Genomic DNA, 16,833 nt, shown 5'->3' with positions numbered 1-16,833 from the left:
TCTGTTGGTATTCATTTCAGCTATAGGAAAGTTCACTATATAATCATGTACTGTATCTGAACAAAATATTTTCAAATGCTAATGGCAAGTTACTACCATAAAGTAACAAATTGCCATTCACATGGTAAGTACACGAGAAAAGGAATAAGCTGATAAGAGATGAAAAAGCCCAACTACCTACCTACCTACTTACCTACTTACTTACCTAACTCTCTGAACAGCTGTAAAGTTGGGTTTTAATTGTTAAGTCATTTAAATTGTAGTCAAATAATTAATAGAGTGGTTCAGCACTGTATCTCTTATCTTAAGCAATAATTTCTTGCATGCATTTTAATAAGCTCTAAGGATGTGTTTAAAACAATGAATCATGCATCTACCACCTCCTCTCTTACTATTTCATTTCTTGTTAATTTATTAATTCACATCCTTCTTTTTCCCTGCCATCAAATCAAAATGTTCTTTTGTTTTTCTTCTGATGTGCATTAATGGCACTGAAAGTGGAATGAGCTTATAGCTGATAAAATGGCATTCAAGAACCTCAATTTTCAGAAAACAGTTTAGTGCATAAAACCCAGTTGATGCTGCTTTTGTGCATAATTACAAAGATAGACATCTGATAGCTGGTTGATTTTCCACCACAGTATGTTTTTTGCTTGTACTACTTTCTTGCCATCCCTTTGTATTTCAGGATAGCCAACTGAGACATGGATATGCCAAGCTTTCATTTTGTCAATGCAGATGTTGATTGCTACTTTTGCAAAAGGCAGTTGTCCGCCATATTAAGCTAGAGCAAGCTAGAGCATCTGCTTCTGATTTAGCTTCTTGTAGGGCATGAAGTTAATGGTCTTCATAAAGAAGTACAAATGATTTTCCTCTTCCCTTACCCTGTCCTAATCTCAGGATGTCTGCGTGCACATTGTAAATTGCTTCTCATTCTTCTGAGTCATAAAACTCGATCTCTTCCTAATTATAAAGCATTCAATAGACGCAATCTACATAGACTTCTGTAAAGCATTTGATTCAGTGGTACACAACAAACTACTCCTAAAACTAAAATCTTATGGTATCTCTGGACACCTGCATAACTGGATAGAAGCATCCCTATCAAACAGACAACAAATGGTCAAAATTGGGAGTGTCCTATCAAATTCTACACCTGTCAACAGTGGTGTCCCCCAAGGCAGTGTTCTAGGACCAAGTCTCTTCATACTCTACACAAACTATTTCTGTAATCATATTAAGAGCAATTGCTTTCTCTTCGCTGATGATGTAAAGCTATTCAACACCACAGACAATACTGCTACCCAACCAATCCACCATCACCCAAGACTAGGCACGCACGCCCCCAAACTACCTCAATTCAAACTACAACTGGCCTTAAATGCCAGCTACTCAATGCAAGAAGCCTTTTGAATAAAATACCTGAATTTCTCCTCTTATTAAATACAGCTAAATTCGACATCATATTTGTCTGTGAAACATGGCTCAATGCATCTGTCCCTGACTCCATTACCATAGTAAGAGACTATCATGTTTACCAATCAGATCGTGAAATCCGTAGAGGAGGTGGTGTTGCTATCTTCTATAAAGAGTCCTTACATCTAAAAACATCCAAGTTACCCAGGAGCTTGCTATTCCTGAGACCATCATCTGTGAACTGACCTTAAATATCACATTTCAGTTCTTACTATGTTACAGAGCCCCTGATTATGACATCGAACATGTAAACAAGCTAAATACACTACTACCAAGGGCAGCATCCTGCCCACACACTTTTACCTTTCTTGATGACTTCAATTTACCTCATATTAACTGGACCCTTAACGAATGTACAACTGAACCCACACATGCAACCTTCTACAATGCTGTAACAAATCTGGGACTGGAACAACTAGTAACCAACAATATTAGGCTTAACAACTGCCTTGATCTCATCTTCTGCAACAGTTTGAATTCAATTTACGGAATACAAATTAAAGAACCCTTTTCCAACAGTGACCACAACATGATTGACTTTTGTCTCAACATACATCCATACAAAAATCATCACCACAACAAAATTCCCAATTATAACTTCAAAAAAGGCAACTATGATCTTATCATCAACAATCTCTCTTCCCTTGATTGGCAATTTCTATTTACTGGATGCAATACTGTTGAAGACCATTACAACATATTCTTACTAGAAATCAAGAGTCATCAAACTATATGTACCAATAACAACTCCCAAAACCAGGAAAAACAATATTGTTATGGGATAAAAACCCATAACAATAAGGAAGCTTCAATCCAAAAAGAGATCACTTTGGCAAAAAAACAAATCTGGTCACATTGCCAACTACAAAAATCTATGCCACCAGATAAAAACTGAATGCACTAATTATCACATTAAACAAGAGGAAAACCTTCTACGCACAAATTCCACCTGTGCTTTCTACAATTTTGTAAACAACAAACTAAAAGACTCAAGGTCCATCCCACCCCTGAAAGGACCTAATGGCAAAGACTGCAATGACGACACCATCAAAGCCAACCTCTTTAACACATTCTTTGGTTCAGTATTTGTAATGGATGGATCAATGGAGCAATGGATCAAGCCCAGTACTTCCTAGTCGAACCACAGACAACTACAATGATCTAATACATATCGATTTGACAGAATACAATGTTGAAAAAGCACTGCACAATCTAAAACCATCCCTATCTATTGGACCGGATGGAATATGTGCCTACTTCTTAAAAAAAGCTATCCACTGCCATAGTCGAACCGCTAAGCATAATCTTTGAAAAAAGCTTTCAGGACCAGCTCCTTGCCAAAACTATGGTCACAAGCCATGGTCATCCCCATCTTCAAAAAGGAAGACCCCAGCCTAGTTGATAATTACAGACCAATCTCTTTATGCTGCGTCTCCTGTAAAGTCATGGAATCAATTATTAACCAATCCATCCTTTTTTTTATTATCTTTGACTTTTGTTGCAAGTCTTTGTTCGTTCTGAGCCTTTGCTATCTTGATTTCTTCTTTGCAGATTCTGGCTATCTGATATTCTGGCTATCTGATATTCTGGCTATCTGATATTCTGCCTTAGTTGTATGTCCTTCTTTCCCTTTTTTTGTACTTGTCCTTTTTTTCTTTCAATTTGCCAGAGAGATCTTTGTGCAGCCATGCTTGTTTCACCAATCAACAGAATCTTGCCAAACTAAAGCTATAACTTTCTAACCCAGGGGTCCCCAACCACCGGTCCACGGACCGGTACCGGTCCGTGGAACAAGTCCTACCGGGCCGCTGGTTTGCTGGGCACCACCATCTTTTTTTGATGAAAAAGTGCTTCCGGTGAGCTTTTCCGGTAGAAAGCTCACCGGAAGCACTTTTTCATCAAAAAATGAGCGGCGCCAGCGCTTCGGTGAGCTTTTCCGGTAGAAAGCCATTTCTACCCGGAAAAGCTCACCGAAGCAAGCGCCGCCTTATCTTTGATGAAAAAGTGCTTCTGGTGAGGTCACCGGAAGCACTTTTTCATCAAAAAGATGGCGGCGCCAGCTGATGCCGGTACCGGCCACGGCGCCCAGCTGATGCCGGTACCGGGCGCGGCGCCCAGCTGATGCCGGTACCGGGCCGCAGCATAAAAAAGGTTGGAGATCACTGTTCTAACCTACTAGATGTATTTGAGAGATTCTAGGATGTGGCTACCCTGAATCTCTTTTCCTCTCCTCCATCCAGCTCAGGACTCTTAATCTAGGCCTTTCTCTGAGGAACTCTCTTTTTCCTGCTTGAGCAGGGAGTTGGATTACAAGACCTCCAAGGTCCCTTCCAAGTCTGTATTCTGTTATTCTGAAAGCTCTATGCTGCTACAACTCCCTTCCACTGCTTCTTCACATGTACATTCCAACCAATATGAATATATCTATTACACCCTAACATTTTTCATGAAGACAAGGAATGGCTCAAAAAAATATATCTGATGTCATTTAAGTGATGTCAGGCAGAGCACTATTTATCTAGGGCAAAGGAAGGAAGCTTTTGAAAAGACAAATGAATGTAATGAATATACAAAATACATTTTCTAACTTGAGTTCCCCATTTCATGATGAATACACAACTCAGTATGCTTTGTCACACAAGAAACTATTACAAATAAAATGCTTGTATAATGACAACATTCTAGTCTAATTATTGCCTCTATTTGTGCTAGGCAGATAAATTTGTTCAACAACATCAACTTCATTTAATATAAGTTTGAAGGAAGCAATGTATTTAAAATCATCAAACTATAATAGATGAACATTTATTTATTTATTTATTTATAGCATTTAAAGAGTATTTTTTTTAAAAAAAATCAGTGCTATGTATTAGAGAAATATAAGCGTAGTATCCAAATATTTTGGGGGAATATGAAAAATTCTAAAAATTATTTAGAAAAAAAATTATAAGGACCGGTTTACAATAAGAGCTATAGTTGTAATAGCTGATTTATTAACAATTTGCATCTGAAAGCTAGATTGTGGAGAAGGGTTCAAATATAGAAATGAGACATTGGATAAATGAACTTCTAATATGCTTTAATATAGCGCTTTAACAACTTTTAACCGGAACAGTTTATGGTGGCTTTATCTGTTTCAGCTGAGAGGAAATTAGTAGAAAATGCATTTGCTCCACTTTCCATGATGCTCCAACCACAAAATTATAAGACAAGCAAATTGTACAGTAAGCCCTTTTAAATGATAGGTAGATTAATGAATTTAATCATAAAAGCATCTCAAGCTTCATTAGTATATGGCTGCTTGCTCTGTCCCCCCACATCCTTTCCTTGCAGAAGTGTTTATTAATATTTTAATAACTTAATATCATTATAAAGCAGAATAAAATACTGAATGAATCAAAGCACATGGCTTACACAATTAGAGGCTTCCCCTTAATTAGGCTGTTAGGAAAGTAATTCAATTATAATCTGGTTGTTAAGTTATTTCCAAGTGTTACTCTACAAAAATGACCTTCTCAAAAAGCTCCACAATCAAAGAGGCCAAATCACAAAACACTAGCATAGGGAACAATATTGTCATGTTTTTCTCTATGCTCTGTATATCCTGGGCACTACATCAGTTCTCCTAATATAGGTGTCAGTAAGAAGGAATCACTGTGCAGTTTAAGCCTATAGAAATATTTAGAAAGTTTCCATTCACAAATACAGTACAGGTAGTCCTTGACTTATGATAGAATTGAGTCCATAATTCCTATTGCTAAGTGAAATGTTTGTTAAGTGAATTTTGCCCAGTTTATGTTGACCAGCAATCATTCTCCAGACTTTTAGGTGAATCTTTCCAAATCTCAAAATTTAGCTATTGAACATAGGAATTCTATTCATTTGCTGAATAGACCAAAGAAGCCAGAGAAATTATAAGACAATCAGAGACAAATTGTAAACAATCAGAGATGCTGAGCAGTGATTGGGAAATGAAACTCTTAATTTCATATGTGAATAGAAATAGAAGTTGAAAAAAAAGTACATGATGTGACTGTTAGCCAATGAGCAGTTTCAGGTAAAGGTTGCTGGTTGGTTGAAGTTGTCTTTAGATTCATATTGTTTTACTACACATGCCAGTAACAGTCCATCTATTTAAACAAATAATTCCCTCAACCCTGTTCAACTATTACAAAGTCTGCACTACTATTACTGTTAAATCTTGTCATCACTCCTTATTACCCATCCCTTCCCACTTGTGACTGTATGACTATAACTTTGTTGCTTGTATCCTTACGATTTATATTGACTGTTTCCTAGTATGATTGGTTGCTTATTGTATCCTTATGACTATCATTAAGTGTCGTACCTTATGATTCTCGACTCCTGACGAATGTATCTTTTCTTTTATGTATACTGAGAATATTTACACCAAGACAAATTCCTTGTGTGTCCAATCACACTTGGCCAATAAAGTATTCTATCTATCTATCTATCTATCTATCTATCTATCTATCTATCTATCTATCTATCTATCTAGCCAACATGGTTGACTAAGATGAGTTTATTTAGTAAAAAGTTACTAGACCCAGGGCAGTTTTCAGAATATCATTAGATGACAGCAAAAGGCTATTGTTTTCTTATCTCTTTGCAGCCATCTAGCGTTTGTCTATATTTTTGCAGCCTATATCTGATAGCTCTTGTTTAAAACTGAACAAGTTCATGGCTGCTCCTAACTGAAATATTCTTTGAATTCCAATTTACATTTTTCAACAGGTTACCAAATTGTTGTGGCATCAATCATTACTTTAAATTGCTTAAACCATTGGCTGAAGGGAAAGAAATATTTATCTAAATTATAAAACAGAGTTGCCTTTATTGGATGGAACACATGGCAAACTGGTATCTTCTCTCCAAGTTGACTTCTGGGTTTAGAAGATTGGTTTCTGAAATTTGTATTAATTTTTGTCCAAACTATTTTCTTCCCTGTTAAACTTGTCATAAAACAGACCAGAACATGATGAAAAAATGTTTTGCTTTTCTGTTCCAATGAAAGAACAAATGGATTTCAAAAATGAATTTCCAGAATAAATTCCCTGCATTCCCATGGTTATGTTATTTAGAAACACACACACACACACTCACAAACATACACACACATATACATACATATATGTGTATACACACACACACACACACACATATATATATATACATATACATATATACATATATACATATACATATACATATATACATACATACATACATACATACATACATACATACATACATACATATATACATATATATATATATATATATATATATATATATATATATATATATATATATATTCTATGTTGCATAATATAATGCAATATATTATGCAATAATATAACGCATTATTCCCTAAAAAGTAGTTATTTTTGACGTCTTAAACCAGCAGTTGAATTAACTGAAGTTTAATAACTAATAGTACAAATACTATACATACTATAATTTTAATAACTTAATAACTTGCAATGTCTTTTAAAATCAGCACAAAAGCGGAAATTTTATCATGTGGGACTTGAAACTTTAGAAAACCTAACCCTTTTAAACCCCTTTTAAAATGCTGTGTTTTTAAATGAAAGTCCATAGATCCTTTTCTGAAGGCAAGGAAAAATAACAGTGGCTTTGGTATAATTCTGGATTACACGACTTCCCATAGCTTGGAAAGATTACGATTCATTTCTTTGAGGGGAAATGGTGATTAATATTTTTGTATTACAAAAAGGAAATCCAATGCTAGTTGACAAATGCAATTGAAGATTTTAGTGATAAGTAAGGATTTTTAGGAAAGACTTAAAATCCAGTTTTTTCTTTCAAGCTTCATAAATGCAATATCCAAGTTCCTTTGAGTTTATTTAAAAAGTAAAAAGTGGGAAAGTGTCTGTGGTTTCAAAAGCCAACCACAATCAATTCAAAATAATGGTCACACAGTTTATACATTTTATTTCACTGCCTACCCCCACCAAGATTTGCTTAAATTATGGGCCTCGGGCTAGTTTCTAAGACTATTAATTTTCATGTATGAAACTCTTCACATTGATGGATTTTGTTTCAGTGAATTAACTGACAAACATGCATCTTGTGAGAGACTGAAGGCTACAGTCTTGCATGTGGTGTATTCTGCAATTATGTTTAAATGTGTGAAGTTATTCATTGAGGTGCACAATAACCCTGTTATACAATCTGAGTTCCTGACTCAAGAGAGAAAGAAAAGAAGATAAGAAGGAGTGCCAGGACTTTCCCCTTAAGAGAAAAAGATATCTGCCTTTCAGTCAGCAATATATTCGGTACTCTCAAACCTAATGTGCTATCAAGTATTTCAGCAGATACATCAGTATTATACATTTCAATTAAATCGAAAAACTGCAGATTTAGAATGCTATGGATTAAGAATTGCAATCATAATACATATGGTGGCTGTCTATATTTAGAAAGAAGTTCAGGATTTAGCCATTCAGTTGCTGATTCTTTATCACAGGATTAAGGCAGATAAGAGAGAATGCACAAGAAACCACATATTGCCCTTCTAATTCTATATGTAAATGTTGACAATTGATTTGTCAAAGCATTTCTCTAGTGAATATCTCAAACTTTTACCTGAAATAGGGGAAAGGGCAAAGAAGAGACCAAAACATTTGGGATCAGTAGAAGGATAATATTAAAGTACAAAACTCAGCTACAAACATTAAGTTTGTTAGATAATGTATTTTTTTACCCGAATGAGAATCAGTAGACAAAAAAAAATCATTTGATTAGGCAGCCACATCTGTTTATAGATGCTCAAAACTGCAATTTCACCACATGTTTTTGGAGAAAAGTAGAGGTGTTCAAGATATAAGACAAATTTCTTGTGTGTCCTATCACACTTGGCCAATAAAAGAATTCTATTCTATTCTATTCTATTCTATTCTATTCTATTCTATCTGCTCCATGCATGAGCAGAGATATCATAAATTGGGGATTCAACAACACAGCTCCAGAAGAGGTCACAGTCTGACTGAACTGAAACTCAATTTGAATTGTTCCAGAGTTCAGCCAAGATTAATCTGAAGGCATTTATGGGGAAAATAGGGCAACGCTGATAACCCTTCCCCAATTTTCTCCTGATCATCCATGTGGCCTATGAGTCCATCTTTTTTTCAATCTTTCCACTCCCTTTTTCCTGTTACCCTTCCTTAGCTGAGCACCGCCATTGCAAAGAATGACATACCCCATCACGCGTCTCTCCTTATCTTGTCAGGCATTTTTTTCCTCATTAGCAGGTCACTACCATTCCCATTGCTGTGCATATCTGTTTGTTATATTCTTATCACCCCGGGATACTTTTGCCTGTGTGATGGAATGTAATAAGGTAGATTCTCATGAAGGAGGAGGTGCAATTGAGAGGAATAAGAGAAAACTCAGCTCAAATATTTTGTGTGGGAGAAAGAGAATGAAGGCAGCACCTCCTTAATAATTCTTAGATTATAGAGTAGATGCAGATCAGTGGTTGGATTCAATTATTTTTACTACTGGTTCTATGGGCATGGCTTGTGGGCATGGCAAGGGAAGGATATTGTAAAATCTCCAATCAGAGGTAGTATTTGCTGGTTCTCTGAACTACTCAAAATTTCCACTACCGGTTCTCCAGAACTGGTCAGAGTTGAATACCACCTCTGATACAGATAATGTAAGGGCTTAGTCTAGAAAAATTCTGCCTATAGGTATGAAAGCTTTAAAAAATAATGTGTTACTCTTAGTTTTGGGGCCTGATATATGAAACATCTCCTTTAGTCTAGGCATATATCCTTCAGAACTGCCCATTCTGTAATAGATGGTCTGTCCTGCATACTATATCTCTATTTTAAAATATATCACATTTCCTCATATCTAACTGCCCCCTTCTAATTACTATTGATATTATGCCTTCTGGCTATACAAATGATTGGTTATATGACCTTTGGTTAATATGTTAAAGCCTTGCTCAGGTTTGGTCAAGACTGAGTACTGTATGAACTTTGTTATTATTTCTTTTTTGTTAACATTTCATGAGAACCCCAGTGTTTTGCTTATATTGTCACTCCCCAGCATGTTTCACGTACTGTTTACTTTGGATATCAACTATGGTGAAAGTCATATACTACAAGATATGATCAGAAAACTGATTCTCAAGCTACAGGTAATCCTTGACTTATGACAGTTCATTTAGCGACCATTTGAAGTTACAATGGCACTGTAAAAAGTTACTTATGACCGTTGCAGCATCTCCATGTCATGTGATCAAAATTCAGACATTTGGCAACTGATTTATGTTTGTGACAGTTGTGGTTTCCTAGGTTCATGGGATCACCTTTTGCAAACTTCTGACCTTGCAGATTCACTTAACAAATGTGTTACTAACTTAACAACTGCAGTGATTCACTTAACTAATGTGGCAAGAAAGGTCATATTTTGTGGCAAAACTCACGTAAGAAATGTCTCACTTAGCAGCAGAAATTTTTTGGCTCAATTGTTATTGTAAGTCAAGGACTACCTGTATAGTTAAGTAGTACTTCTGGTGTCAGGGGTTTTTAAAGAAAAAACAAGATTGTACAATACGATATACAATATATTTTACAAGAAGGCATTTCTTTCTATATTATAGGACAGCCTTTTTCAATATTCTTATCCAGGAGCAACATTGAAATAATTTTGAAGTCACAGCAAACAAAATAATAATAATAGTCAGAAAAAAATGAAATCTCACAATATCATTTACCTCTAAATTCCACAATCCATGTTTCATAACATTTACAAGAATAGCAAAAGAGTTTCTGTGAGTCAGACAGTATCAAAACTTTCATAAAGAAATAGGCCAGTAGGTGAAATATAATTGTCCATAAAATTATCCACAAATGTAAGTGCTAGCATTAAGTTAAAATTAACTTTTGTTTTATTTTTTATTTTATTTTATTATTTTATTATTTTATTATTTTATTTATTTTATTATTTTATTTTAATTTTATTATTTTATTTTAATTTTCAATCACAATTTCTCATGGAATCCCAATTAATCCCAAAAGGGCTAATGTAGGCAATCCTTCAGAACTGGGGAATTTTTTCCTGTCTACCTGCCTGGTTAGATTTGAACTTGAGTGAGATCATTTTTCAGAATGAGACCGTTTCAAGAGATGGTATTAGAACTGTGGTTGCCAACCAGTGGGCTGTGAGAAAATTTTGGTGGTCCACAGAGAAATGTCACCCCCAAGGCACACACCCCCAAGCAATTAATCCAGGCTGCACAGGAACACAAGGTTGCACCACCCACATGGCCTGTGGGAAAATTAAGGCTTGTGTTGCTTGCATTGTGAACAACATAAATTAGTGAGGGAAGGGGGGAAAGGGCAGAGGGGAGAACTTGCCCCACTCACCCCACGCACCTGGCCTGGCCACCGGGATGCTTCTTTCTGCTTCTTTCTTCTTCTGCTTTTGGCTGCATGCAAGGAAAGCAGCAGAAGTCTTTCTTTCTCTCCCCCAAACTCCACCAGAAATGAGTCCTTGGGACCTTGCAAGGCATCCTGCTCCAAGAGGCTGCGCCGGCACAAGTCTCACAAAGACTCATTTCTGGCGGAGTTTGGGGGAGAGAAAGAAAGACTTCTGCTGCTTCTGCTGCTTTCCTTGCACGAAGCCCAATAGTCTGTCTCTCTGTCTCTCTGTCTGTCTCTCTCTCTCTCTCTCTCTCTCTTTCTCTCTCTCAGAAAGGAGCTGGAAATGGTATCCTGCAATCCCAAATAAAGAGTGATTGATCAGTAGGAAAACAGGGTGGGGAATTTTCCTACAGACTTTTATGGGGATTTTCCCAGGGTCTCTGGTCCACGGGATTTAAAATTATGAGTTTAGTGGTCCTTGAGGTCCAAAAGGTTGGTGACCCCTGTACTAGGAGACTTCAGTTAAATACCTTGGCTATTGACTTATAGTGTCTTTCAGTGGTCTGTTTTGTCTTTGAGCCTATCAAATATCTGCAGATTTAACTTTTCCATTGCTTATGCTAAGAAAACCAAATACAGTCCATGAACTGAATCTAGAATTCCAAGAGTTTTCTGCAACCTCCAAAATACCTCTCTGGATTTCTACTATGAAGCTTTCTTTACTTATGTAATAATGATAGTATTCTTTCTTTGTTGATATTAGACACTTTGAGTACCATCCAATGGTGGAAAGGGAACACTGAAATAGCATAATTACATAACCGTGTAAGTAGTAAACAAATGTAACAGCAATAAATAAAAATGTCCCCTGGTCATTTGAAACAAGGCAAGCGGTGCCTATTATAGTTTTCATTTTATATTGCTTTCATTTCAATTTGCTTCCTTCAGTGAATGGGAGTGACTCAGTGGGAAGAACAGAGTGCAGCACATTGGATAGGCTTGAGAAGTGACACAATTTAACAAGAGATAACTTTTATTTTACAAGATAATAGGTATAAGTAAAAACATAGTTATGAATACATGGATGCATATAAGAAAAATAAAAGAAACAATAGGACAGGGATGGTAGGCACGTTGGTGCGCTTATGCACGCCCCCTACAGACCTCTTAGGAAAGGGGTGAGGTCAATAGTAGACAGTCTCAGGTTAAAGTTTTTGGGGTTTGGGGAAGAAACCACAGAGTCAGGTAGAGTATTCCAGACATTTACCACTCTGTTGCTGAAGTCATATTTCCTGCAATCAAGTTTGGTGCAATTAACTTTGAGTTTGTATCTATTGTTTGCTCTTGTGTTGTTATGGTTGAAGCTGAAGTATTCATTGACAAGTAGGACATTGCAATGTATGATTTTATATACTATACTTAGATCGGACCGAAGGCGGTGTAGGTTTTCTAGGTCTAGAATTTCAAGTCTGGTGGCATAAGGTATTCTGCAATGAGTAGAGGAGTGGAGAACTCTTCTTGTGAAATATTTCTGGACTTCCTCAACTGTGTTAATATCAGATACGTAATGTGGGTTCCAGACTGATGAGCTGTATTCAAGTATTGGTCTAGCAAATGTTTGGTATGCTCTAGTTATTAGTGTAATATTACCAGAGAAAAAGCTACATAGGATTAGGTTAACAACTCTTAATGCCTTTTTGGCTATGTAGCTACAGTGGGCTCTAGCACTTAGGTCATTAGAGATGAGTACTCCAAGATCCTTGACAGAGTTTGGATCATTAACAAGGTCTTGACTATTCAGCCTGTATTTTATTTTCTGATTTTTTTGCCAATATGTAGGACAGAGCATTTATTTGTTGAGATTTGAAGTTGCCATTTGATTGACCATTCTGATACATAGTCAAGGTCTTTTTGAAGGGTAGCAGTATTATCTGTGGTGTTGAATACCTTTACATCATCAGCAAAGAGAATGCAGTTGCTCTTGATATGATTACAGAGGTCATTTAAGTAGAGTATGAAAAGAGTTGGTCCTAGAACACTGCCTTGGGGGACACCAGTGATGACAGGTACAGAATTTGATAGGACATTCCCAATTTTGACCATTTATTGTCTGTTTGACAGGAATGCTACTATCCAGTTATGCAGGTGTCCAGAGATACCGTAAGATTTTAGTTTTAGGAGTAATTTGTTGTGTACGACTGAATCAAAGGCTTTTCAGAAGTCTATGTAGATTGTGTCTATTGCTGTGCCCTGATTGAGTTGTGTAGTCCATATGTTTTTGTAGTGTAAGAGTTGCAGATTACATGATAGTTTTTTCCTGAAACCAAACTGTTTATTAGAGAGTAGGTTGTTTGTTTCTAAGTGGAGGATGATGGATTGGTTAATAATTGATTCCATGACTTTACAGGAGACGCAGCATAAAGAGATTGGTGTGTAATTATCAACTAGGCTGGGGTCTTCCTTTTTGAAGATGGGGATGACCATGGCTTGTGACCATAGCTTTGGCAAGGAGCTGGTCCTGAAAGCTTTTTCAAAGATTATGCTTAGAGGTTCAGCTATAGCAGTGAATAGCTTTTTTAAGAAGTAAGCACATATTCCATCCAGTCCAATAGATAGAGATGGTTTTAGATTGCGTAGTGCTTTTTCAACATTATCTTCTGTAAAATCAATATGTATTAGATCATTGCAGTTGTCTGTGGTTCGACTAGGAAATACTGGGCATGATCCATTGCTGTTTACAAATACTGAGCCAAAGAATGTGTTAAAGAGGTTGGCTTTGATGGTGTCGTCATTGCAGTCTTTGCCATTAGGTCCTTTCAGGGGGGGATGGACCTTGAGTCTTTTAATTTGTTGTTTACAAAATTGCAGAAAACGTGGGTGGAACTGGTGCATTTTCTTCTTTTTTTTAATTAAGGTTTATTTGGGTTTTCACACATACAATATACAAGTAAAACATCTTTTTTGAAAATAGCATGGTCCCGGGTTGAACTTCTTTATACAGACACAAAACTCAGTTTTATGCTCCTTTTTGTATTCTATTCCATATCTTATACTATTTTACATTTTCTATATAGTTTTTCCCCTCTTTTAATTTTCTCAATTTTATTTTGATTATCTCATCTCAATTCAAATCATTATATTTATACTTTTGTCTGTTCTGTTTCAATTTCATATTATCTTTTCTCATTAAACAAATTTTCTCCTGTAGTTACTAATTGGAGTATGACACCTTTATATCTTTTAATTACATCCATTCAACTCTTATTTAAACTTCAATATATACCTTAAGTTTATGACCTTCAATATAATACATAATACATCACTTCCAATCGAATTCTGCTTGGTACATTCTTATAATACACACTATATTGTTTAAAAAAAAAGAAAGATTGTAAATATATGTAATTATAAACTCTCATTCCATTCCAATTCAGTTCTATCATTAATAATCATTAAAATCTTAACATCTTTAACACTTCTTTTCAATTAAATATCATACTTCCTTAAAAACACATATAATCTCCATAATTAATTTTTCCCTTGTTTCTCTTCACATATGTTTTATAAATCATTAAATATACCTTTTATTACATTTATTTATTGACAAGCATTCCACTGAATTACGATAGCTATTTTATCAGACATTTTAATCATACATTGTTTCATATTTTCTAAAATTATTTCTGCTTCTAATATAAGCATACTATCTTATGTACCTTTGCAGAATCCCGTTTTCCATTAAGTTTTCACCCATTATCTCTAAATAGGCCCTGTTTCTCTATATTTTGCTTCTGCCCTTTATAACTTCTTTTCCTTTCTTTCTTCCCTCTCATCTTCTCCCTCCCCTTTTTACCCCCTTGTCTCTCTAGTTCTAATTCTCTCTTCTGCATTTCCCTCTTCTGTTGCTTTCTGATTTTATACTTATTTTTCACTCTATTTTTTTTTTGGAGTTGTTTTTCCCAATCTTAAACTTTCCATTCTCTTTTTCCCCTTTCCTTTCCCCCCCCCCCCATCTAAGATTACTTGTTCATTAAAGATGGCTTCTTCTTTGTCGCAATCTTCTTGTTCTGCAGGCATTTCTTGTTGTTTCTCATAATTCCAAATCTCCATTTCTAAAAACTGAAATATGAAGCCAAAAGAACCTCTCCCTTCTTGTGCATCTTCTTTGTACTTTTTAAGTTCCATTTTCAGTTCTTCTAAAAGTGGAGCCATTTTAAACAGTTTTAAACAACCACCCGATTGATATTAGTCATTTAAAACAATAACCAAGAATCCAGAAATCATCAAGTAATCCAGATAGTCCTGAGTTATATCTTCTTATTTCTTTTTTGACTTTCTCTTCTTGGGGTTTTTGTTGCGATATTTCAGTTAGAATGTATCTTTTGGAAGTCTTGTTGAGATTTTACTGTAAGTTCTTTTTTAATTCCAGGCAGTCTCCTCCCTTCCAGATCCTACCCTTTTATTCATTTTCTCTCCTTTCCTGTTTTCAAAAGCTTTCAATTATCCAGAAATCTTTATTATTCCTTTGACTTTTTATTTTCAGCATTAAATGCCTATTGATGTCAAAGTGGATTTTTTTTCCAATTTCTTGCTTAAGTCTCTTAGCTGTCAGTATAGGAAAAGGAGAAAATCAAATCTTTTCCCTTTTCTCTCTCCTTCGCAGCTTAAAAATCTTCTTAGGGAACAATGTTATTGTTTTTTAACAGTTTCAATTCCAGGGTACCTTATTTGTTGCTTTTGCTGTTTGACCCTGTCAACCAAAACTTTCACTTCTTATCTTCTTCCTGCACATTCTTTTCCGGTCGAGTTCTTCTTTACGGTGGCCATTTCTGACCACCGCTGCAACCACCTTCGGGAAAGGGAGTAATAGCCAGCTGGGGAGGAAAGATGCGGCTCTCCTCAACCCTGCTGACAGTCTCCCCCCTCTTCACCATCTCTATGGGGTGGCTTAGCCCCGAAACCAGCCAGCTCGGGGCGCTCCAGCAGCGAGCACGGATTGAAGCCTCGCAGAGACAAGGTTTCAGTCTGTCGCTGAAGAAGCTCAAACCAGAAGTCCTAGAAGGTTTTCTTCTTGTTTAATGTGATAATTGGTGTATTCAGTTTTTATCTGGTGGCATAAATTTTTGTATTGGGTTTTGAAGTTGGCAACGTGACCAGATTTGTTTTTCCGCCAAAGTGATTTCTTTTTGCATTGAAGCTTCCTTATTGTTATGGGTAATTTGTTTTTTCTGGTTTGGGGAGTTGTTCATGGTACATATAGTTTGATAACTCTTTTGACTTCAAGTAAAAATATGTTGTAATGGTCTTTTACAGTATTGCATCCAGTGAATAGAAATTGCCAATCAAGGGATGAGAGATCATTGTCTATAAGATCATAGTTGCCTTTTTTGAAGTTATAATTGGGGATTCCATCATTGTGATGATTTTTGTGTGGACGTATGTTGAGACAAAAGTCTATCATGTTGTGGTCACTGTTGGAAAAGGGTTCTTTAGTTTGTATTCCATAAATTGAATTCAAACTATTGCAGAAGATGAGATCGAGGCAGTTGTTAAGTCTAGTGTTGTTGGTTACTAGTTGTTCTTGTCCCAGATTTGTTACTGCATTGTAGAAGGTTGCATGTGTGGGTTCAGTTGTACATTCATTAAGGGTCCAGTTAATATAAGGTAAATTGAAATCACCAACAAAGGTAAAAGCGTTTGGGCAGGATGCTGCCCACGGTAGTAGTGTATTTAGCTTGTTTGCATGTTCAATGTCATAATCAGGGTCTCTGTAACATAGTAAGAACTGAAATGTGATATTTAAGGTCAGTTCACAGATGATGGTCTCAGGAATAGCAAGCTCCTGGGTAACTTGGATGGTTTTTTTAGATGTAGGGACTTTTTATAGAAGATAGCAACCCCACCTCCTCTACGGATTTCACGATCTGATCGGTAAACA

The sequence above is a fragment of the Notechis scutatus genome, chromosome 2 (genome assembly GCF_049901735.1).
Source record: "Notechis scutatus isolate UNSWTSFEM ecotype Mainland chromosome 2, rNotScu1.2, whole genome shotgun sequence".
NCBI lineage: Eukaryota > Metazoa > Chordata > Lepidosauria > Squamata > Elapidae > Notechis > Notechis scutatus.
This window is presented reverse-complemented; position numbering follows the sequence as displayed.